The following is a 25,485-nucleotide window of genomic DNA, read 5'->3' on the forward strand; positions in this document are numbered from 1 at the left end:
CTTACATTCTATCTAGTATATATAAACATATCAAGAACATAATTTCTTGATAGTTCTATCTTTTCTTTTGAATTTTGGTAATTTAACCAATCAAGATCGTGCTATTACAATCTCTCTCTTAAAACATTAGCCATGTTCATTCGAAACACCATACCTATGAATTCTGGATCATTATTCGTTTGACTTAAAGCCGAGAAAAGAAAACAAAAACTTGAATTGATTGAGAAAGAATAGAAGGTGTGAACTATGAAAATAAGGTAAAGAAGGGAGTGAATTTATAGTGAAATATCCGAGAGAGTAATCGAAACAGATTATCGCATTCAACCAAAGAGGATCTTAATTTCCTTAAATTCTGAAAGATCAGCTCTTATTCAGATTACGAAGATTTTCTTTAAATCCCTTAAATTTGGGAAAATGAACCATGACTACGTTACTGGTTAAGACAAACTTGCATCTACTCATTTTACTCTTTTGTGATAGCTTCATTCATACTCTTCGAATAATCGAATTATTTTACCCTTATTACTCAATGGTAATAAAACTCTATTTATCAACTCATATTCGTCATAAAAACATTCTTATTGTTAGCCATGACGATCACATTCAAATTTCGGGACGAAATTTCTTTAACGGGTAGGTACTGTGACGACCCGGAAATTTCCGACCAAATTTAAACTTAATCTTTATAAGATTCTGACACGATAAGTAAAATCTGTAATATTGAGTCTTAGAAAGTTTGAACCGATATCATATATCCTGTGACTATTCCCGACGATTCACGAACAATTGTGTGTAAGTAAAAACATATATATACATATATATATGTATATATGTATATAATTAAATATAAACAAAAGTATATAAAATAATTTGAAATAATAACAAATAAGTAAAATAATATGCAAGACAATAAGTTTGTTAAAATTAATATATATATATGAATATGAATTCTATATAATTGATGATTTTATATATATTGTAATGTATTAGAACATATAAATATTAAATATATGTATATAATTAGTAGACATTACATAAGTAATAAATTGTAATATAAGTATATTAAATGTAACTGCGAGTTAAAAATATAATTGTTATGACAAATATTAATATTACTAATTTCATTAATATCAATAATAATAATATTAATAAATACTAGATATTAAAATTTTAATAAATTTAATGTAATGATTATCAAAATAAATACTTAAAATATAAATATTACTATAAGAATGACTAAAAGTATTATTTAGTTGTAATTTAAATATTATTAGCTAATATGACTAATACATGTATCATATATTGATTATTAGTAATATTATTATTATTACTAGTATTATAGTTATTATCATAGTTATATGTTTCATAATCATTTTTATTTAACATTATTAATATCACTATTCTTAAATATTAGTAGTAGTATTATTATTATTAATATTATTATTATTTATGTAAATATTATTATTAGTATTTTTATTAAATAATTATCTGTATTAAATTATTAACACAATTATACTTCTAAGTCGGTAATAATCAGAGGGAAACGAAAATTATTAGATATCAGGATCATCAATCGTACGAAAGTTGTTTCCCATCTCTATCTATTCTATTTATTTTTTTGTTTCTCTCATTTTGTCCTCCTGCTCAAGAATATGTTGTCGACCACCATCACAACCTTACAAATTTGATCAAATCAATTTTTTTGTTTCAAATATTCAATTACAGACATTATTATCACATATATACATTGTCATACGCGTCCACTACGGAAAATAAAAGCCATCGTTTTCTGTTTTTACTTCCATCGTGACCCATCAAGGATCACCAACAAGACCACCTTTCACCACCCCTCTTCATCTTCTCCTACATGAACACACCATTTTACTCGAAAACTATCCTCACCAAAAACCAACATCATCTTCATCAAACAATACGTATACAAATTTGCTCACTATCATTCATGCTCGCTGCATACTATCGTTTATGTTCAGTTTAACCGAACCAACAACCAACGAAACTGTTGAGTTGTGTTGCTAACGACTCAAAACAATCTCGGTATTGATGTTATAATCAAGAACCATAACCAAACCAGGCCAACTGTTCGATATCACTGTTTTTCTATTCGAAAACCCACCCAAAAATCCTTCAGTTAATTCTGCAATTGGGGTGCTGTTTTTACTTGCAAGAACCACCACCTATCAACCATCAAACGACTTGCTCTTACTATGAATTCTTTTATTCTAATCGACTACACCACCACCAAATGGTTAAACTTTTCCTACTTGACTTCCATGTTTGTGGGTTCGATTAACTACCCAAACTCAATGCCAAATTAATACTATCACCCATCACAACCACCTCCTTCTTTCTTGATCCTTCTTCGTAAACTGCTGCTATTACTTGATTCATGAATCTGATTGGTCATCCGATAGGACCAACGACAACCGTAAAATCCCTGCTGCTACTCTTTTATGTTGCAAGTGAAAATGAAAGGTAAAGAAGTCGATGGAATTAGTAGTTTATGTATCCACTTTAGAATTAGCCAACATGGATATATATAGGAATTAAATACAACTCATTTCAAAAAGTTTATGCAAGTGGAATATGATAAGAAATATTAGCCGACAATTGCATAAAAAAAAGAGAAAGGGACCGGCCATAGTGGGTTACAGATTGATGCCTTGATATTTTTAAAATAATTAGGGTGGAGCTCGTATTATATATTAACGAGGTAAAATAATGAAAGGATATGATGATGAGGGCCTTGATGATGTCTTGAAGAGAATGATAAAGAACGATAATGACGTGATGATGTATAAATTAAGGGCATGCATTCGTTTATTTTTTTCTGTTTGATTACAACCTGGCAACCGAAACTTTACAGCCATGAGATCCAAAAATTCTAAACGAGCCCTTCCTTAAACATACTCCATTTAACACCTTAATCCCACTAACAGATTACTGGATCGATTTAAATCAAAACATGGTTGGGCTTCTGATTTCTCCAAGGCCTTTTCCAATTTTCTGCTCTATTTGGCCATAACAAAAGCCCAATTAATTGTTGTTTTGAACGAAGCTTGCTTCAGCTACTCTTTCTGTTGCTACGGCTTGTTTTATATTTTTTTTCTCGATCATGATATTGATTATGATGACTACGGATATGATTATGGTGATGATATATGGTAACATATGATAAAGGTGGTGAGTGACGATTAAGTTATCGATGATGATGAGTTGATAAAATGATGATCTATAAATATGGTAATGATGATTAGGAAATGGGTTAATGTAATTACGGAACAAATCGAAACAGAAAGTGACGGATAGAGGAATGGTTTGGAGTGGTGGGTTATCGAGAGGTCTCGGGTTCGAGCCCGGGCATAAGCATTATATTTTTGGAACTTTTTCTTTGAGGTAGTTAACATATTACTCATTATTATTATTATTATTATTATTATTATTATTATTATTATTATTATTATTATTATTATTATTATTATTATTATTATTATTATTATTATTATTATTATTATTATTATTATTATTATTATTATTTTTATTATCATTCTTTGTATTATTATTAGTAAAGTAATATTATTATCATTAACATTATTATTATTATTATTATCATCATTATTACTTTTAACATTAAAATTATTATTTTAACATTATTATTATTATTATTTTTATTTTTATCAAAATTTATATTATTATTAAAATTATCATTTAGATTATTATTAATATCAGTATTATTATTATTATTATTATAATTATTACTTTCATATTAATAATATTATTATCACAAATAAATATTTTCTATCTAAGAGTATATTATTTACAACTACCTCAATACATCTAAATATATATATTAAGGTTATTTATATAAATATTTACATATAACAAATTGTTAATTTTTAATATAATATTAATCATATGTATATATAAAACTATATAAACATTAACTATATTAAATATATATACAAGTTAAATATATAAGATATATAATTTAAGATATAATATATAAATTTATTCGATTACGATTATATGTATTAATATAAATATACAAATGATATAGGTTCGTGAATCCGAGGCCAACCCTGCATTGTTCAATGTCGTTATATGTATTTTTACTACAAAATACAATATGTGAGTTTCATTACTCCCTTTTTAAATGCTTTTGTAATATATATTTTTGGGACTGAGAATACATGCGCTTTTATAAATGTTTTACGAAATAGACACAAGTAATCGAAACTACATTATATGGTTGATTGATCGAAGCCGAATATGCCCCTTTTGCTAGGTAGCCTAAGAATTAGTACACCGATCTACTAATTGACGTGAATCCTAAAGAAAGATCTATTGGGCCTAACGAACCCCATCCAAAGTACCGGATGCTTTAGTACTTTGAATTCGTTTTTATCATGTCCGAAGGATTTCCCGGAATGATAGGGGATATTCTTATATGCATCTTGTTAATGTCGGTTACCTGGTGTTCAATCTATATGAATGATTTTTGTCTCTATGCATGAGACGTATATTTATGAGAAATGGAAATGAAAATCTTGTGGTCTATTAAAATGATGGAAATGATTATTTATGTTAAACTAATGAACTCACCAACCTTTTGGTTGACACTTTAAAGCATGTTTATTCTCAGGTATGAAAGAAACCTTCCGCTGTGCATTTGCTCATAATAGAGATATTACTCGGAGTCATTCATGACATATTTCAAAAGACGTTGCATTCGAGTCGTCGAGTTCATCAAAATTATTACTAAGTCAATTATAGTTGGGTATATTATGAAATGGTATGCATGTCGTCAGCTTCCGATGTAATGAAAGTTTGTCTTTTTAAAAACGAATGCAATGTTTGTAAAATGTATCATATAGAGGTCAAGTACCTCACGATGTAATCATATGTTATTGTATTCGTTCTTATGGATTAGGACGGGTCTCTACATGTGGTATCAGAGCTGGTATAACCGCGTCCATGTGTGGCGAGTTAGTCGTAAAGGAGGTTCTCACAGTGTGACCTGTGGCGAAGCATTGGCTCTTACTCCTTGCGATCCCTTACGAGGGTTGGCAGAAGCCGAGAGGCGGGCCCTAAAATCAATATCTGAGGTACACTCATTGGTCACCAGGCGGTTAGCTGGGAAGGCACTGGGTGGGATGTGTGGTGTCCCCAACTGAATTACATGTGGTATCAGAGCGGTGGTCTTAGCGAACCAGGTCTTGCATTAGTGTATCTAACTGATAGATGTTTAGATGCATTAGTGAGTCTGGACTTCGACCGTGTCTGCATGTCAAAAGTTTTGCTTATCATTTAGTGTCGAAAATTATTTGCTTATCATCCTTAAAGTCTAGACACGTCTTACTGCCTCTATTGCATAGACAGTGTATAGATAAATTCATATATTAGCGTATCTGTTATTGTTACCTTTGTCTGACAGCTTCCGTAGATTCTTTCGTAACTTATGGGATTTTAGTATTATATATGCATATGTAAATTATGTATTGCAGGGTACTAATCTACATCCTATAATTTATTTCTTATCGAAAATCCTTCATCTGATCGTACGAGATGAATCTCTCAACCAGTTCGAGTCCTCAGATTCCGATAGCTATTCCGATAGTTGTTCCGACAGCTATTCTGACATGGATGTTGAAATGTCCCGTTCTTATTGATTAAAAACGTTCCATATTAATTGATTTCGTTGCGAGGTTTTGACCTCTATATGAGACGTTTTTCAAAGACTGCATTCATTTTTAAACAAACCATAACCTTTATTTCATCAATAAAGGTTTAAAAAGCTTTACGTAGATTATCAAATAATGATAATCTAAAATATCCTGTTTACACACGACCATTACATAATGGTTTACAATACAAATATGTTACAACAAAATAAGTTCCTTGAATGCAGTTTTTACACAATATCATACAAGCATGGACTCCAAATCTTGTCCTTATTTAAGTATGCGACAGCGGAAGCTCTTAATAATCACCTGAGAATAAACATGCTTAAAACGTCAACAAAAATGTTGGTGAGTTATAGGTTTAACCTATATATATCAAATCGTAACAATAGACCACAAGATTTCATATTTCAATACACATCCCATACATAGAGATAAAAATCATTCATATGGTGAACACCTGGTAACCGACAATAACAAGATGCATATATAAGAATATCCCCATCATTCCGGGACACCCTTCGGATATGATATGAATTTCGAAGTACTAAAGCATCCGGTACTTTGGATGGGGTTTGTTAGGCCCAATAGATCTATCTTTAGGATTCGCGTCAATTAGGGTGTCTGTTCCCTAATTCTTAGATTACCAGACTTAATAAAAAGGGGCATATTCGATTTCGATAATTCAACCATAGAATGTAGTTTCACGTACTTGTGTCTATTTTGTAAATCATTTATAAAACCTGCATGTATTCTCATCCCAAAAATATTAGATTTTAAAAGTGGGACTATAACTCACTTTCACAGATTTTTACTTCGTCGGGAAGTAAGACTTGGCCACTGGTTGATTCACGAACCTATAACAATATATACATATATATCAAAGTATGTTCAAAATATATTTACAACACTTTTAATATATTTTGATGTTTTAAGTTTATTAAGTCAGCTGTCCTCGTTAGTAACCTACAACTAGTTGTCCACAGTTAGATGTACAGAAATAAATCGATAAATATTATCTTGAATCAATCCACGACCCAGTGTATACGTATCTCAGTATTGATCACAACTCAAACTATATATATTTTGGAATCAACCTCAACCCTGTATAGCTAACTCCAACATTCACATATAGAGTGTCTATGGTTGTTCCGAAATATATATAGATGTGTCGACATGATAGGTCGAAACATTGTATACGTGTCTATGGTATCTCAAGATTACATAATATATAATACAAGTTGATTAAGTTATGGTTGGAATAGATTTGTTACCAATTTTCACGTAGCTAAAATGAGAAAAATTATCCAATCTTGTTTTACCCATAACTTCTTCATTTTAAATCCGTTTTGAGTGAATCAAATTGCTATGGTTTCATATTGAACTCTATTTTATGAATCTAAACAAAAAAAGTATAGGTTTCTAGTCGGAAAAATAAGTTACAAGTCATTTTTTGTAAAGGTAGTCATTTCAGTCGAAAGAACGACGTCTAGATGACCATTTTAGAAAACATACTTCCACTTTGAGTTTAACCATAATTTTTGGATATAGTTTCATGTTCATAATAAAAATAATTTTCTCAGAATAACAACTTTTAAATCAAAGGTTATCATAGTTTTTAATTAACTAACCCAAAACAGCCCGCGGTGTTACTACGACGGCGTAAATCCGGTTTTACGGTGTTTTTCGTGTTTCCAGGTTTTAAATCATTAAGTTAGCATATCATATAGATATAGAACATGTGTTTAGTTGATTTTAAAAGTCAAGTTAGAAGGATTAACTTTTGTTTGCGAACAAGTTTAGAATTAACTAAACTATGTTCTAGTGATTACAAGTTTAAACCTTCGAATAAGATAGCTTTATATGTATGAATCGAATGATGTTATGAACATCATTACTACCTTAAATTCCTTGGATGAACCTACTGGAAAAGAGAAAAATGGATCTAGCTTCAATGGATCCTTGGATGGCTCAAAGTTCTTGAAGCAAAATCATGACACGAAAACAAGTTCAAGTAAGATCATCACTTGAAATAAGATTGTTATAGTTATAGAAATTGAACCAAAGTTTGAATATGATTATTACCTTGTATTAGAATGATAACCTACTGTAAGAAACAAAGATTTCTTGAGGTTGGATGATCACCTTACAAGATTGGAAGTGAGCTAGCAAACTTGAAAGTATTCTTGATTTTATGAAACTAGAACTTTTGGAATTTATGAAGAACACTTAGAACTTGAAGATAGAACTTGAGAGAGTTCAATTAGATGAAGAAAATTGAAGAATGAAAGTGTTTGTAGGTGTTTTTGGTCGTTGGTGTATGGATTAGATATAAAGGATATGTAATTTTGTTTTCATGTAAATAAGTCATGAATGATTACTCATATTTTTGTAATCTTATGAGATATTTCATGCTAGTTGCCAAATGATGGTTCCCACATGTGTTAGGTGACTCACATGGGCTGCTAAGAGCTGATCATTGGAGTGTATATACCAATAGTACATACATCTAAAAGCTGTGTATTGTACGAGTACGAATACGGGTGCATACGAGTAAAATTGTTGATGAAACTGAACGAGAATGTAATTGTAAGCATTTTTGTTAAGTAGAAGTATTTTGATAAGTGTATTGAAGTCTTTCAAAAGTGTATAAATACATATTAAAACACTACATGTATATACATTTTAACTGAGTCGTTAAGTCATCGTTAGTCGTTACATGTAAGTGTTGTTTTGAAACCTTTAGGTTAACGATCTTGTTAAATGTTGTTAACCCAATGTTTATAATATCAAAAGAGATTTTAAATTATTATATTATCATGATATTATGATGTACGAATATCTCTTAATATGATATATATACATTAAATGTCGTTACAACGATAAACGTTACATATATGTCTCGTTTCAAAATCATTAAGTTAGTAGTCTTGTTTTTACATATGTAGTTCATTGTTAATATAATTAATGATATGTTTACTTATCATAATATCATGTTAACTATATATATAACCATATATATGTCATCATATAGTTTTTTTACAAGTTTTAACGTTCGTGAATCACCGGTCAACTTGGGTGGTCAATTGTCTATATGAAACCTATTTCAATTAATCAAGTCTTAACAAGTTTGATTGCTTAACATGTTGGAAACATTTAATCATGTAAACATCAATCTCAATTAATATATATAAACATGGAAAAGTTCGGGTCACTACAGTACCTACCCGTTAAATAAATTTCGTCCCGAAATTTTAAGCTGTTGAAGGTGTTGACGAATCTTCTGGAAATAGATGCGGGTATTTCTTCTTCATCTGATCTTCACGCTCCCAGGTGAACTCGGGTCCTCTACGAGCATTCCATCGAACCTTAACAATTGGTATCTTGTTTTGCTTAAGTCTTTTAACCTCACGATCCATTATTTCGACGGGTTCTTCGATGAATTGGAGTTTTTCGTTGATTTGGATTTCATCTAACGGAATAGTGAGATCTTCTTTAGCAAAACATTTCTTCAAATTTGAGACGTGGAAAGTGTTATGTACAGCCGCGAGTTGTTGAGGTAACTCAAGTCGGTAAGCTACTGGTCCGACACGATCAATAATCTTGAATGGTCCAATATACCTTGGATTTAATTTCCCTCGTTTACCAAATCGAACAACGCCTTTCCAAGGTGAAACTTTAAGCATGACCATCTCTCCAATTTCAAATTCTATATCTTTTCTTTTAATGTCAGCGTAGCTCTTTTGTCGACTTTGGGCGGTTTTCAACCGTTGTTGAATTTGGATGATCTTCTCGGTAGTTTCTTGTATAATCTCCGGACCCGTAATCTGTCTATCCCCCACCTCACTCCAACAAATCGGAGACCTGCACTTTCTACCATAAAGTGCTTCAAACGGCGCCATCTCAATGCTTGAATGGTAGCTGTTGTTGTAGGAAAATTCTGCTAACGGTAGATGTCGATCCCAACTGTTTCCGAAATCAATAACACATGCTCGTAGCATGTCTTCAAGCGTTTGTATCGTCCTTTCGCTCTGCCCATCAGTTTGTGGATGATAGGCAGTACTCATGTCTAGACGAGTTCCTAATGCTTGCTGTAATGTCTGCCAGAATCTTGAAATAAATCTGCCATCCCTATCAGAGATAATAGAGATTGGTATTCCATGTCTGGAGACGACTTCCTTCAAATACAGTCGTGCTAACTTCTCCATCTTGTCATCTTCTCTTATTGGTAGGAAGTGTGCTGATTTGGTGAGACGGTCAACTATTACCCAAATAGTATCAAAACCACTTGCAGTCCTTGGCAATTTAGTGATGAAATCCATGGTAATGTTTTCCCATTTCCATTCCGGGATTTCGGGTTGTTGAAGTAGACCTGATGGTTTCTGATGCTCAGCTTTGACCTTAGAACACGTCAAACATTCTCCTACGTATTTAGCAACATCGGCTTTCATACCCGGCCACCAAAAATGTTTCTTGAGATCCTTGTACATCTTCCCCGTTCCAGGATGTATTGAGTATCTGGTTTTATGAGCTTCTCCAAGTACCATTTCTCTCATATCTCCAAATTTTGGTACCCAAATCCTTTCAGCCCTATACCGGGTTCCGTCTTCCCGAATATTAAGATGCTTCTCCGATCCTTTGGGTATTTCATCCTTTAAATTTCCCTCTTTTAAAACTCCTTGTTGCGCCTCCTTTATTTGAGTAGTAAGGTTATTGTGAATCATTATATTCATAGATTTTACTCGAATGGGTTCTCTGTCCTTCCTGCTCAAGGCATCGGCTACCACATTTGCCTTCCCCGGGTGGTAACGAATCTCAAAATCGTAATCATTCAATAATTCAATCCACCTACGCTGCCTCATATTCAGTTGTTTCTGATTAAATATGTGTTGAAGACTTTTGTGGTCGGTATATATAATACTTTTGACCCCATATAAGTAGTGCCTCCAAGTCTTTAATGCAAAAACAACCGCGCCTAATTCCAAATCATGCGTCGTATAATTTTGTTCGTGAATCTTCAATTGTCTAGACGCATAAGCAATCACCTTCGTTCGTTGCATTAATACACAACCGAGACCTTGCTTTGATGCGTCACAATAAATCACAAAATCATCATTCCCTTCAGGCAATGACAATATAGGTGCCGTAGTTAGCTTTTTCTTCAATAACTGAAACGCTTTCTCTTGTTCATCATTCCATTCAAATTTCTTCCCTTTATGCGTTAATGCAGTCAAGGGTTTTGCTATTCTGGAAAAGTCTTGGATGAACCTTCTGTAGTAACCAGCTAGTCCTAAAAACTGGCGTATGTGTTTCGGAGTTTTCGGGGTTTCCCACTTTTCAACAGTTTCTATCTTTGCCGGATCCACCTTAATACCTTCTTTGTTCACTATGTGACCGAGGAATTGAACTTCTTCCAACCAAAATGCACACTTTGAAAACTTAGCGTACAATTCTTCCTTCCTCAATACTTCTAACACCTTTCTCAAATGTTCACCGTGTTCTTGGTCATTCTTTGAGTAAATAAGTATGTCATCAATGAAAACAATGACAAACTTGTCAAGGTATGGTCCACACACTCGGTTCATAAGGTCCATGAACACAGCTGGTGCATTAGTTAAACCAAACGGCATGACCATAAACTCGTAATGACCGTAACGTGTTCTGAAAGCAGTCTTTGGAATATCATCTTCTTTCACCCGCATTTGATGATACCCGGAACGTAAGTCAATCTTTGAATAAACAGACGAGCCTTGTAGTTGATCAAATAAGTCGTCGATTCTCGGTAGTGGGTAGCGGTTCTTGATGGTAAGTTTGTTCAACTCTCGGTAGTCGATACACAACCTGAATGTACCATCTTTCTTCTTGACAAACAAAACAGGAGCTCCCCACGGTGATGTGCTTGGTCGAATGAAACCACGCTCTAAAAGTTCTTGTAATTGGCTTTGCAGTTCTTTCATCTCGCTGGGTGCGAGTCTGTAAGGAGCACGAGCTATTGGTGCAGCTCCTGGTACAAGATCTATTTGAAATTCAACGGATCGATGTGGGGGTAATCCCGGTAATTCTTTCGGAAATACATCGGGAAATTCTTTTGCAATGGGAACATCATTGATGCTCTTTTCTTCAGTTTGTACTTTCTCGACGTGTGCTAGAACAGCATAGCAACCTTTTCTTATTAGTTTTTGTGCCTTCAAATTACTAATAAGATGTAGCTTCGTGTTGCCCTTTTCTCCGTACACCATTAAGGGTTTTCCTTTTTCTCGTATAATGCGAATTGCATTTTTGTAACAAACGATCTCCGCTTTCACTTCTTTCAACCAGTCCATACCGATTATCACATCAAAACTCCCTAACTCTACTGGTATCAAATCAATCTTAAATGTTTCGCTAACCAGTTTAATTTCTCGATTCCGACATATATTATCTGCTGAAATTAATTTACCATTTGCTAATTCGAGTAAAAATTTACTATCCAAAGGCGTCAATGGACAACTTAATTTAGCACAAAAATCTCTACTCATATAGCTTCTATCCGCACCCGAATCAAATAAAACGTAAGCAGATTTATTGTCAATAAGAAACGTACCCGTAACAAGCTCCGGGTCTTCCTGTGCCTCTACCGCATTAATATTGAAAACTCTTCCACGGCCTTGTCCATTCGTGTTCTCCTGGTTCGGGCAATTTCTAATAATGTGGCCTGGTTTTCCACATTTATAACAAACTACATTGGCATAACTTGCTCCGACACTACTTGCTCCGCCATTACTCGTTCCGACACCATTTGTTCCTTTCGTTCTATTAACCCCTGGTCCGTAGACCTCACACTTCGCCGCGCTATGACCATTTCTTTTACACTTGTTGCAAAATTTGGTGCAGAACCCCGAGTGATTCTTTTCACACCTTTGGCATAGTTGCTTCTGATTGTTGTTGTTGTTGCGGTTATTATTGTTGTTGGGATGATTGTTGTAGTTGCTGTTGTTGTTGTTGTTGTTGTTGTTGTTGGGCCGTTTGTTGTAGTTGCGATTGATGTTGCGATTGTTGGGATAATTGTTGCGATTATTGTTGTAATTGCTATTGTTGTTGTATTGGTGATTCTTATCACCGTTTTCCTCCCACTTTCTTTTGACTTGCTTCACATTGGCCTCTTCAGCAGTCTGTTCTTTAATTCTTTCTTCAATCTGGTTCACTAGTTTGTGAGCCATTCTACATGCCTGTTGTATGGAGGCGGGCTCGTGTGAACTTATATCTTCTTGGATTCTTTCCGGTAATCCTTTCACAAACGCGTCGATCTTCTCTTCCTCATCTTCGAATGCTCCCGGACACAATAGGCACAATTCTGTGAATCGTCTTTCGTACGTGGTAATATCAAATCCTTGGGTTCGTAACCCTCTAAGTTCTGTCTTGAGCTTATTGACCTCGGTTCTGGGACGGTACTTCTCGTTCATCAAGTGCTTGAATGCTGACCACGGTAGTGCGTACGCATCATCTTGTCCCACTTGCTCTAGATAGGTATTCCACCATGTTAACGCAGAACCTGTGAAGGTATGCGTAGCGTACTTCACTTTGTCCTCTTCAGTACACTTACTTATGGCAAACACCGATTCAACCTTCTCGGTCCACCGTTTCAATCCGATCGGTCCTTCGGTTCCATCAAATTCCAAAGGTTTGCAGGCAGTGAATTCTTTGTAGGTGCATCCTACACGATTTCCTGTACTGCTAGATCCAAGGTTATTGTTGGTATGTAGCGCAGCCTGTACTGCGGCTATGTTTGAAGCTAGAAAAGTACGGAATTCCTCTTCATTCATATTCACGGTGTGTCGAGTAGTCGGTGCCATTTCCTTCAAAATAGTTAAATGGAACAAGTTAATCATACAGAATATTAAGAGTAGTTAATAGTATTTCGTAGCATAATATGAACTCATTTATAAAAGCTTTTTCTTCATATTAGCGTTTTATAAGTTTAAATTCGGGTAGTACCTACCCGTTAAGTTCATACTTAGTAGCTAATATACAATTCAACTACTACAATTCTATATGAAAAACTGATTATAATAATATTTCGCGTTCAAACTTTTATACAATATTTTACAAACTTACAATACCGCTTATTTTACATAAAGCATGAAATATAGCACACATTAACTTTGATACAAGATAGTTGTGAAGACAATTCTAGCTAGTACACAAGTCGTTCAGCAAAGGCAATAAAGACACGTAATTCATACGTCCAGAAACAAGTCATGCATTCTGGTTTTACTAGGACTACTTCCCATCCTTGGTCTTGTGCAACATAACCGTTATGGCCGTTGATAAGACAGCGTGTTGTAACGTCATCAAAGGGACGAGGGTTACGTAATGTCCAACAGTCCCGTAATAATCTAAAAACCTCATTTCTTACCCCAATTACCGACTCCGTCACTTGTGGAAACGTTTTGTTTAATAGTTGTAGCCCGATGTTCTTGTTCTCACTTTGGTGAGAAGCGAACATTACTAATCCGTAAGCATAACATGCTTCTTTATGTTGCATGTTAGCCGCTTTTTCTAAATCACGAAGTCCAATATTCGGATATATTGAGTCAAAATAATTTCTTAACCCGTTGCGTAAAATAGCATTTGGGTTCCCCGCAATATATGCGTCAAAGTAAACACATCGTAACTTATGGGTTTCCCAATGTGATATCCCCCATCTTTCAAACGAAAGTCTCTTATAAACCAAGACATTCTTGGAACGTTCTTCGAATGTCTTACAAACTGATCTCGCCTTAAATAGTTGTGCCGAAGAATTCTGGCCGACTCTAGACAAGATTTCATCAATCATGTCTCCGGGTAGGTCTCTTAAAATATTGGGTTGTCTATCCATTTTGTGTTTTTAAACTGTAAAATAGACAAGAGTTAGATTCATAAAAAAAAATACTTATTAATACAAGCAATTTTTACATATATCATAAAGCATAAGAACACTATATTCCATATATTACACCACACGAATACAACTATCTTATTCCGACTCGCTCGTTTCTTCTTCTTCGGTTTTGGTTCGTTTTGCCAAGTTTCTAGGGATATATGATGTTCCCCTAATACGAGCCGTCGTTGTCCACATTGGTTTAGAAAAACCTGGTGGTTTAGAGGTTCCCGGGTCATTGTTACAACTTAAGGACTTCGGGGGTTGACGATACATATAAAGTTCATCGGGGTTGGAATTAGATTTCTCTATTTTTATGCCCTTTCCCTTATTATTTTCTTTTGCCTTTTTAAATTCAGTTGGGGTAATTTCTATAACATCATCGGAATTCTCGTCGGAATTCGATTCATCGGAGAATTGGTAATCCTCCCAATATTTTGCTTCCTTGGCGGAAACACCATTGACCATAATTAACTTTGGTCGGTTGGTTGAGGATTTTCTTTTACTTAACCGTTTTATTATTTCCCCCACCGGTTCTATTTCTTCATCCGGTTCCGATTCTTCTTCCGGTTCCGATTCTTCTTCCGGTTCCGACTCTTCTTCCGGTTCCTCTTCGGGAACTTGTGAATCAGTCCACAATTCATTCCAATTTACATTTGACTCTTCATTATTATTAGGTGAGTCAATGGGACTTGTTCTAGAGGTAGACATCTATCACATAATATCAAACACTTTAAGAGATTAATATATCACATAATATTCATATGTTAAAAATATATAGTTTTCAACAAAAATGTTAAGCAATCATTTTTAAAGAAAACACGGTCGAAGTCCAGACTTACTAATGCATCCTAACAAACTCGATAAGACACACTAATGCAAATTTTCTGGTTCTCTAAGACCAACGCTCGGATACCAACTGAAATGTCCCGTTCTTATTGATTAAAAACGTTCCATATTAATTGATTTCGTTGCGAGGTTTTGACCTCTATATGAGACGTTTTTCAAAGACTGCATTCATTTTTAAACAAACCATAACCTTTATTTCATCAATAAAGGTTTAAAAAGCTTTACGTAGATTATCAAATAATGATAATCTAAAATATCCTGTTTACACACGACCATTACATAATGGTTTACAATACAAATATGTTACAACAAAATAAGTTCCTTGAATGCAGTTTTTACACAATATCATACAAGCATGGACTCCAAATCTTGTCCTTATTTAAGTATGCGACAGCGGAAGCTCTTAATAATCACCTGAGAATAAACATGCTTAAAACGTCAACAAAAATGTTGGTGAGTTATAGGTTTAACCTATATATATCAAATCGTAACAATAGACCACAAGATTTCATATTTCAATACACATCCCATACATAGAGATAAAAATCATTCATATGGTGAACACCTGGTAACCGACAATAACAAGATGCATATATAAGAATATCCCCATCATTCCGGGACACCCTTCGGATATGATATAAATTTCGAAGTACTAAAGCATCCGGTACTTTGGATGGGGTTTGTTAGGCCCAATAGATCTATCTTTAGGATTCGCGTCAATTAGGGTGTCTGTTCCCTAATTCTTAGATTACCAGACTTAATAAAAAGGGGCATATTCGATTTCGATAATTCAACCATAGAATGTAGTTTCACGTACTTGTGTCTATTTTGTAAATCATTTATAAAACCTGCATGTATTCTCATCCCAAAAATATTAGATTTTAAAAGTGGGACTATAACTCACTTTCACAGATTTTTACTTCGTCGGGAAGTAAGACTTGGCCACTGGTTGATTCACGAACCTATAACAATATATACATATATATCAAAGTATGTTCAAAATATATTTACAACACTTTTAATATATTTTGATGTTTTAAGTTTATTAAGTCAGCTGTCCTCGTTAGTAACCTACAACTAGTTGTCCACAGTTAGATGTACAGAAATAAATCGATAAATATTATCTTGAATCAATCCACGACCCAGTGTATACGTATCTCAGTATTGATCACAACTCAAACTATATATATTTTGGAATCAACCTCAACCCTGTATAGCTAACTCCAACATTCACATATAGAGTGTCTATGGTTGTTCCGAAATATATATAGATGTGTCGACATGATAGGTCGAAACATTGTATACGTGTCTATGGTATCTCAAGATTACATAATATATAATACAAGTTGATTAAGTTATGGTTGGAATAGATTTGTTACCAATTTTCACGTAGCTAAAATGAGAAAAATTATCCAATCTTGTTTTACCCATAACTTCTTCATTTTAAATCCGTTTTGAGTGAATCAAATTGCTATGGTTTCATATTGAACTCTATTTTATGAATCTAAACAAAAAAAGTATAGGTTTCTAGTCAGAAAAATAAGTTACAAGTCATTTTTTGTAAAGGTAGTCATTTCAGTCGAAAGAACGACGTCTAGATGACCATTTTAGAAAACATACTTCCACTTTGAGTTTAACCATAATTTTTGGATATAGTTTCATGTTCATAATAAAAATAATTTTCTCAGAATAACAACTTTTAAATCAAAGGTTATCATAGTTTTTAATTAACTAACCCAAAACAGCCCGCGGTGTTACTACGACGGCGTAAATCCGGTTTTACGGTGTTTTTCGTGTTTCCAGGTTTTAAATCATTAAGTTAGCATATCATATAGATATAGAACATGTGTTTAGTTGATTTTAAAAGTCAAGTTAGAAGGATTAACTTTTGTTTGCGAACAAGTTTAGAATTAACTAAACTATGTTCTAGTGATTACAAGTTTAAACCTTCGAATAAGATAGCTTTATATGTATGAATCGAATGATGTTATGAACATCATTACTACCTTAAATTCCTTGGATGAACCTACTGGAAAAGAGAAAAATGGATCTAGCTTCAATGGATCCTTGGATGGCTCAAAGTTCTTGAAGCAAAATCATGACACGAAAACAAGTTCAAGTAAGATCATCACTTGAAATAAGATTGTTATAGTTATAGAAATTGAACCAAAGTTTGAATATGATTATTACCTTGTATTAGAATGATAACCTACTGTAAGAAACAAAGATTTCTTGAGGTTGGATGATCACCTTACAAGATTGGAAGTGAGCTAGCAAACTTGAAAGTATTCTTGATTTTATGAAACTAGAACTTTTGGAATTTATGAAGAACACTTAGAACTTGAAGATAGAACTTGAGAGAGTTCAATTAGATGAAGAAAATTGAAGAATGAAAGTGTTTGTAGGTGTTTTTGGTCGTTGGTGTATGGATTAGATATAAAGGATATGTAATTTTGTTTTCATGTAAATAAGTCATGAATGATTACTCATATTTTTGTAATCTTATGAGATATTTCATGCTAGTTGCCAAATGATGGTTCCCACATGTGTTAGGTGACTCACATGGGCTGCTAAGAGCTGATCATTGGAGTGTATATACCAATAGTACATACATCTAAAAGCTGTGTATTGTACGAGTACGAATACGGGTGCATACGAGTAAAATTGTTGATGAAACTGAACGAGAATGTAATTGTAAGCATTTTTGTTAAGTAGAAGTATTTTGATAAGTGTATTGAAGTCTTTCAAAAGTGTATAAATACATATTAAAACACTACATGTATATACATTTTAACTGAGTCGTTAAGTCATCGTTAGTCGTTACATGTAAGTGTTGTTTTGAAACCTTTAGGTTAACGATCTTGTTAAATGTTGTTAACCCAATGTTTATAATATCAAAAGAGATTTTAAATTATTATATTATCATGATATTATGATGTACGAATATCTCTTAATATGATATATATACATTAAATGTCGTTACAACGATAAACGTTACATATATGTCTCGTTTCAAAATCATTAAGTTAGTAGTCTTGTTTTTACATATGTAGTTCATTGTTAATATAATTAATGATATGTTTACTTATCATAATATCATGTTAACTATATATATAACCATATATATGTCATCATATAGTTTTTTTACAAGTTTTAACGTTCGTGAATCACCGGTCAACTTGGGTGGTCAATTGTCTATATGAAACCTATTTCAATTAATCAAGTCTTAACAAGTTTGATTGCTTAACATGTTGGAAACATTTAATCATGTAAACATCAATCTCAATTAATATATATAAACATGGAAAAGTTCGGGTCACTACAGATGTTTACCTAAGCTCCAGAAATAGCATCACCGGAATGAATCAACCAATCAGCTATCATCAATTCTGGATAAATTGGGGCTGAGTTCGTAGTCGACTCAATCAATGGAGATGAGAAGAAGGCGATACTTTTCACCAACCAAATTTCCCTCTTGACGAAGAACCTGAAGCACTTACCGGCGAACCTGCTCGCAATACCATTTTCTCTCTCATTTCCAGAGTACCTCATCTTGATTATATACTATCTCGAATTCTAGATCTTATTCATCCACTCGTTCCGATCGACAATCAACCTGGAATAATAGAAGAAGTCAACGAACTTCGCGCTCGAGTAATCAATTTGGAGAATATGGTGCAAAATTTACCAGCTTCAGCAACATCACCAACACCAACAGTACCATCAGTAACAGCACCTGTACCATCAATAATCTATGCCTCAACATCTCATTCTGTACAATCGTTGGGTATCGATGAAGCCCACACCCTCTCTTGGGCCGATTTAAGGGAAAAGATGATCATCGAATATTTTCCTCGTGAAGAAATCCGAAGGCTCGAACAAGAGCTAAGAACTTTAAAAGCGGTCGGAAATGATCTCAAGGCCTATAATCAACGATTTTCCGAACTAGCCTTGATGTGCCCAAACCTTGTGAACCCCGAGTCTTTAAGGGTTGAACTTTACATGGATGGTCTTCCAAAGAGCATCAAACACGGGGTAATGTCATCCAAACCCACTAATCATCAAGAAGCTTTGAAGATGGCCCGCAAATTGATAGAAATGGTGGACGAAATTGTAGTACCGGCACCTAAAGCCGAGGATAAGTCGGGTAGCAATAAAATAAAATGGGAAGCCCCCCAATTAAGCAACAACAACTTTGCCAAGAATCCTTTCACCTCCGACAGCAAGAAGGGTTATGCCGGAAACCTACCACTTTGCAACAAATGCAACAAGCATCACTTTGGTGAATGTGGCAAGCTAATTTGCCATCGGTGCCAAGGAATTGGTCATAAGGCCAACGATTGTAAAAGTGCCGCCCCCGTTGCTCGAAAGGGGCCCAATACACCCAAGACGGTCACTTGTTCCGAATGTGGTCAAACGGGTCATTATAGAAAATCATGCCCAAAGAAGAAAGATAACCCCAATACGCGCGGTCGAGCTTTCAACATTAACACCGAGGAAGCCCGAGATGACAATGAACTAGTCACAGGTACGTTTCTTCTAAACAATTCTTATGTCTCTTGCTTATTCGATTCGGGTGCCGATAAGAGTTTTGTATCCAAGACTTTGACTCATTCTTTTAGCACTCCACCACTCCTACTAGATACTACTTATACCATTGAAGTGGCCAACGGAAAACTATTGAGAGCCGTTGAAATTGACTTGATACCTATAGAACTAGGGAACTTTGATGTAATCATTGGTATGGATTGGCTAGCCAAAACGAAATCTCACATTCTTTGCGATCTTAAAGCGATTCAAATTCCTATCGAGAATGTTGAACCCTTGATTGTCTATGGCGATAAGAGATGCACCGGACTCAACCTCGTCTCGTGTCTTAAAGTTGAAAAATACCTTCGTAAAGGTTGTTTCGCGATTCTAGCCCATGTTAAGAAAGTCGAGATCGACGAGAAGCATATCGATGATGTGCCAATTGTTAGTGACTTTTCTGATGTATTTCCCGACGAATTGCCAGGTCTTCCACCTCATCGACATGTAGAATTCCAAATCGATCTTATTCCGGGAGCCACACCCATAGCACGTGCACCATATAGACTTGCTCCATCTGAAATGCAAGAATTGCAAAGTCAAATTCAAGAACTACTTGACCGTGGTTTTATCCAACCTAGCCATTCACCATGGGGCTCTCCGATTTTATTCGTTAAGAAGAAAGATGGATCCCTACGAATGTGTATCGACTATCGTGAACTAAACAAATTGACGGTTAAGAACCGATATCCTCTTCCATGCATCGATGACCTCTTTGATCAACTACAAGGATCTCGTGTATATTCGAAAATCGATCTCTGCTCGTGTTATCATCAACTAAGGGTTAAGGGGGAAGATGTCTCCAAAACCGCTTTTTGAACTCGTTATGGTAGTTATGAATTTCTTGTAATGCCATTTGGTCTAACTAATGCACCGGCGGTGTTCATGGATCTTATGAACCGCGTGTGCAAAACATACCTCGACAAATTCATTATTATGTTCATTGATGATATTTTGGTCTATTCTAAAAGCGAAGAAGAGCACGAACAACATCTCCGACTTGTGCTTGAACTGTTGAGACAAGAACGACTCTATGCCAAATTCTCCAAGTGTGAATTTTGGTTGAAGGAAGTTCAATTTCTTGGTCATGTTGTAAGTGATCAAGGTATTAAGGTCGATCCATCGAAAATTGAAGCTATTAGCAAATGGGAAACTCCTACTACTCCTACTCACATTTGTCAATTCTTGGGTCTCGCCGGATACTATCGTAGATTCATCAAAGATTTCTATTTGGTTGCTCGTCCTCTAACTGCGTTAACTCACAAGGGAAAGAAATTCATTTGGGCAACCGAACAAGAGTCCGCATTTCAAATCTTGAAGACAAAGCTAACCACCGCTCCTATCTTGTTACTTCCCGAAGGCAATGATGATTTTGTTGTGTATTGCGATGCCTCGAAACATAGTTTTGGGTGTGTATTGATGCAACAAAATAAATTCATTGCTTATGTCTCTCGACAACTAAAAATTCATGAACGGAACTACACGACACATGATCTCGAACTCGGAGCCATCGTCTTTGCACTTAAAATATGGAGACACTATCTTTATGGAACTAAGATCTAATGTGTAGTGACCCGAACTTTTCCATGTTTATATATATATTAAATGAAATTGTTATTTACATGATTAAGTGTTTCCAACATGTTAAGCAATCAAACTTGTTAAGACTTGATTAATTGAAATAGGTTTCATATAGACAATTGACCACCCAAGTTGACCGGTGATTCACGAACGTTAAAACTTGTAAAAACTATACGATGACATATATATGGTTATATATATAGTTAACATGATTTTATTATAAGTATGTATCTCATTAGGTATTTTAACAATGAGTTATATACATAAAAATGAGACTATTAATTTAAGAAACTCGAAAACGATATATATAACGATTATCGTTATAACAACGTCTTACTAGGTACATATGAATCATATTACGATATTGATACACTTGGTTAATTATGTTAAATGATAAGTATATATATTATTAAGTGTATTAACAATGAAATACATATGTAAAAATAAGACTACTAACTTAATGATTTCGAAACGAGACATATATGTAACGATTATCGTTCTAACGGCATTTAACTGTATATATATCATACTAAGATATATTATATATCATAATATCATGATAATATAACAATTTAACATCTCATTTATTATAATAAACAATGGGTTAACAACATTCAACAAGATCGTTAACCTAAAGGTTTCAAAACAACATTTACATGTAACGACTAACGATGACTTAACGACTCAGTTAAAATGTATATACATGTAGTGTTTTAATATGTATTCATACACTTTTGAAAGACTTCAAGACACTTATCAAAATACTTCTACTTAACAAAAATTCTTACAATTACATCCTCGTTCAGTTTCATCAACAATTCTACTCGTATGCACCCGTATTCGTACTCGTACAATACACAGCTTTTAGATGTATGTACTATTGGTATATACACTCCAATGATCAGCTCTTAGCAGCCCATGTGAGTCACCTAACACATGTGGGAACCATCATTTGGCAACTAGCATGAAATATCTCATAAAATTACAAAAATATGAGTAATCAATCATGACTTATTTACATGAAAACAAAATTACATATCCTTTATATCTAATCCATACACCAACGACCAAAAACACCTACAAACACTTTCATTCTTCAATTTTCTTCATCTAATTGATATCTCTCAAGTTCTATCTTCAAGTTCTAAGTGTTCTTCATAAATTCCAAAAGTTCTAGTTTCATAAAATCAAGAATACTTCCAAGATTGCAAGTTTACTTCCAAGTTTTCTAAATCCATTCCAAGTAATCATCCAAGATCAAGAAACCTTTGTTACTTACAGTAGGTTATCTTTCTAATACAAGGTAATAATCATATTCAAACTTTAATTCAATTTCTATAACTATAACAATCTTATTTCGAGTGAAAATCTTACTTGAAATTGTTTTCGTGTCATGATTCTGCTTCAAGAACTTTCAAGCCATCCAAGGATCCTTTGAGGCTAGATCTATTTTTCTCATTTCCAGTAGGTTTATCCAAAGAACTTGAGGTAGTAATGATGTTCATAACATCATTCAATTCATACATATAAAGCTATCTTATTCGAAGGTCTAAACTTGTAATCACTAGAACATAGTTTAGTTAATTCTAAACTTGTTCGCAAATAAAAGTTAATCCTTCTAACTTGAATTTTAAAATCAAATAAACACATGTTCTATATCTATATGATATGCTAACTTAATGATTTAAAACCTGAAAACACGAAAAACACCGTAAAATCGGATTTACGCCGTCGTAGTAACACCGCGGGCTGTTTTGGGTTAGTTAATTAAAAACTATGATAAACTTTGATTTAAAAGTTGTTATTCTGGGAAAATGATTTTTATTATGAACATGAAACTATATCCAAAAATTATGGTTAAACTCAAAGTGGAAGTATGTTTTCTAAAATGGTCATCTAGATGTCGTTCTTTCGACTGAAATGACTACCTTTACAAAAACAACTTGTAACTTAATTTTCTGACTATAAACCTATACTTTTTCTGTTTAGATTCATAAAATAGAGTTCAATATGAAATCATAGCAATTTGATTCACTCAAAACGGATTTAAAATGAAGAAGTTATGGGTAAAACAAGATTGGATAATTTTTCTCATTTTAGCTACGTGAAAATTGGTAACAAATCTATTCCAACCATAACTTAATCAACTTGTATTGTATATTATGTAATCTTGAGATACCATAGACACGTATACAATGTTTCGACCTATCATGTCAACACATCTATATATATTTCGGAACAACCATAGACACTCTATATGTGAATGTTGGAGTTAGCTATACAGGGTTGAGGTTGATTCCAAAATAAATATAGTTTGAGTTGTGATCAATACTGAGATACGTATACACTGGGTCGTGGATTGATTCAAGATAATATTTATCGATTTATTTCTGTACATCTAACTGTGGACAACTAGTTGTAGGTTACTAACGAGGACAGCTGACTTAATAAACTTAAAACATCAAAATATATTAAAAGTGTTGTAAATATATTTTGAACATACTTTGATATATATGTATATATTGTTATAGGTTCGTGAATCAACCAGTAGCCAAGTCTTACTTCCCAACGAAGTAAAAATCTGTGAAAGTGAGTTATAGTCCCACTTTTAAAATCTAAAATTTTTGGGATGAGAATACATGCAGGTTTTATAAATGATTTACAAAATAGACACAATACGTGAAACTACATTCTATGGTTGAATTATCGAAATCGAATATGCCCCTTTTTATTAAGTCTGGTAATCTAAGAATTAGGGAACAGACACCCTAATTGACGTGAATCCTAAAGATAGATCTATTGGGCCTAACAAACCCCATCCAAAGTACCGGATTCTTTAGTACTTCGAAATTTATATCATATCCGAAGGGTGTCCCGGAATGATGGGGATATTCTTATATATGCATCTTGTTAATGTCGGTTACCAGGCGTTCACCATATGAATGATTTTTATCTCTATGTATGGGATGTGTATTGAAATATGAAATCTTGTGGTCTATTGTTACGATTTGATATATATAGGTTAAACCTATAACTCACCAACATTTTTGTTGACGTTTTAAGCATGTTTATTCTCAGGTGATTATTAAGAGCTTTCGCTGTCGCATACTTAAATAAGGACGAGATTTGGAGTCCATGCTTTTATGATATTGTGTAAAAACTGCATTCAAGAAACTTATTTTGTTGTAACATATTTGTATTGTAAACCATTATGTAATGGTCGTGTGTAAACATGATATTTTAGATTATCATTATTTGATAATCTACGTAAAGCTTTTTAAACCTTTATTGATGAAATAAAGGTTATGGTTTGTTTTAAAATGAATGCAGTCTTTGAAAAACGTCTCATATAAAGGTCAAAACCTCGCAAAGAAATCAATTAATATGGAACATTTTTAATCAATAAGAACGGGACATTTCAGTTGGTATCCGAGCGTTGGTCTTAGAGAACCAGAATTTTGCATTAGTGTGTCTTATCGAGTTTGTTAGGATGCATTAGTGAGTCTGGACTTCGACCGTGTTTACTTGAAAAATGATTGCTTAACAAATTTTGTTGGAAACTATATATTTTTAACATGTGAATATTATGTGATATATTAATCTCTTAACACATTTGATATTATGTGATAGATGTCTACCTCTAGAACAAGTCCCATTGACTCACCTAATAATAATGAAGAGTCAAATGTAAATTGGAATGATTCGTGGACTGATTCACAAGTTCCCGAAGAGGAACCGGAAGAAGAGTCGGAACCGGAAGAAGAATCGGAACCGGAAGAAAAATCGGAACCGGATGAAGAAATAGAACCGGTGGGGGAAATAATAAAACGGTTAAGTAAAATAAAATCCTCAACCAACCGACCAAGGTTA

Source organism: Rutidosis leptorrhynchoides, chromosome 3 (genome assembly GCF_046630445.1).
Source record: "Rutidosis leptorrhynchoides isolate AG116_Rl617_1_P2 chromosome 3, CSIRO_AGI_Rlap_v1, whole genome shotgun sequence".
Classification (NCBI taxonomy): Eukaryota; Viridiplantae; Streptophyta; class Magnoliopsida; order Asterales; family Asteraceae; genus Rutidosis; species Rutidosis leptorrhynchoides.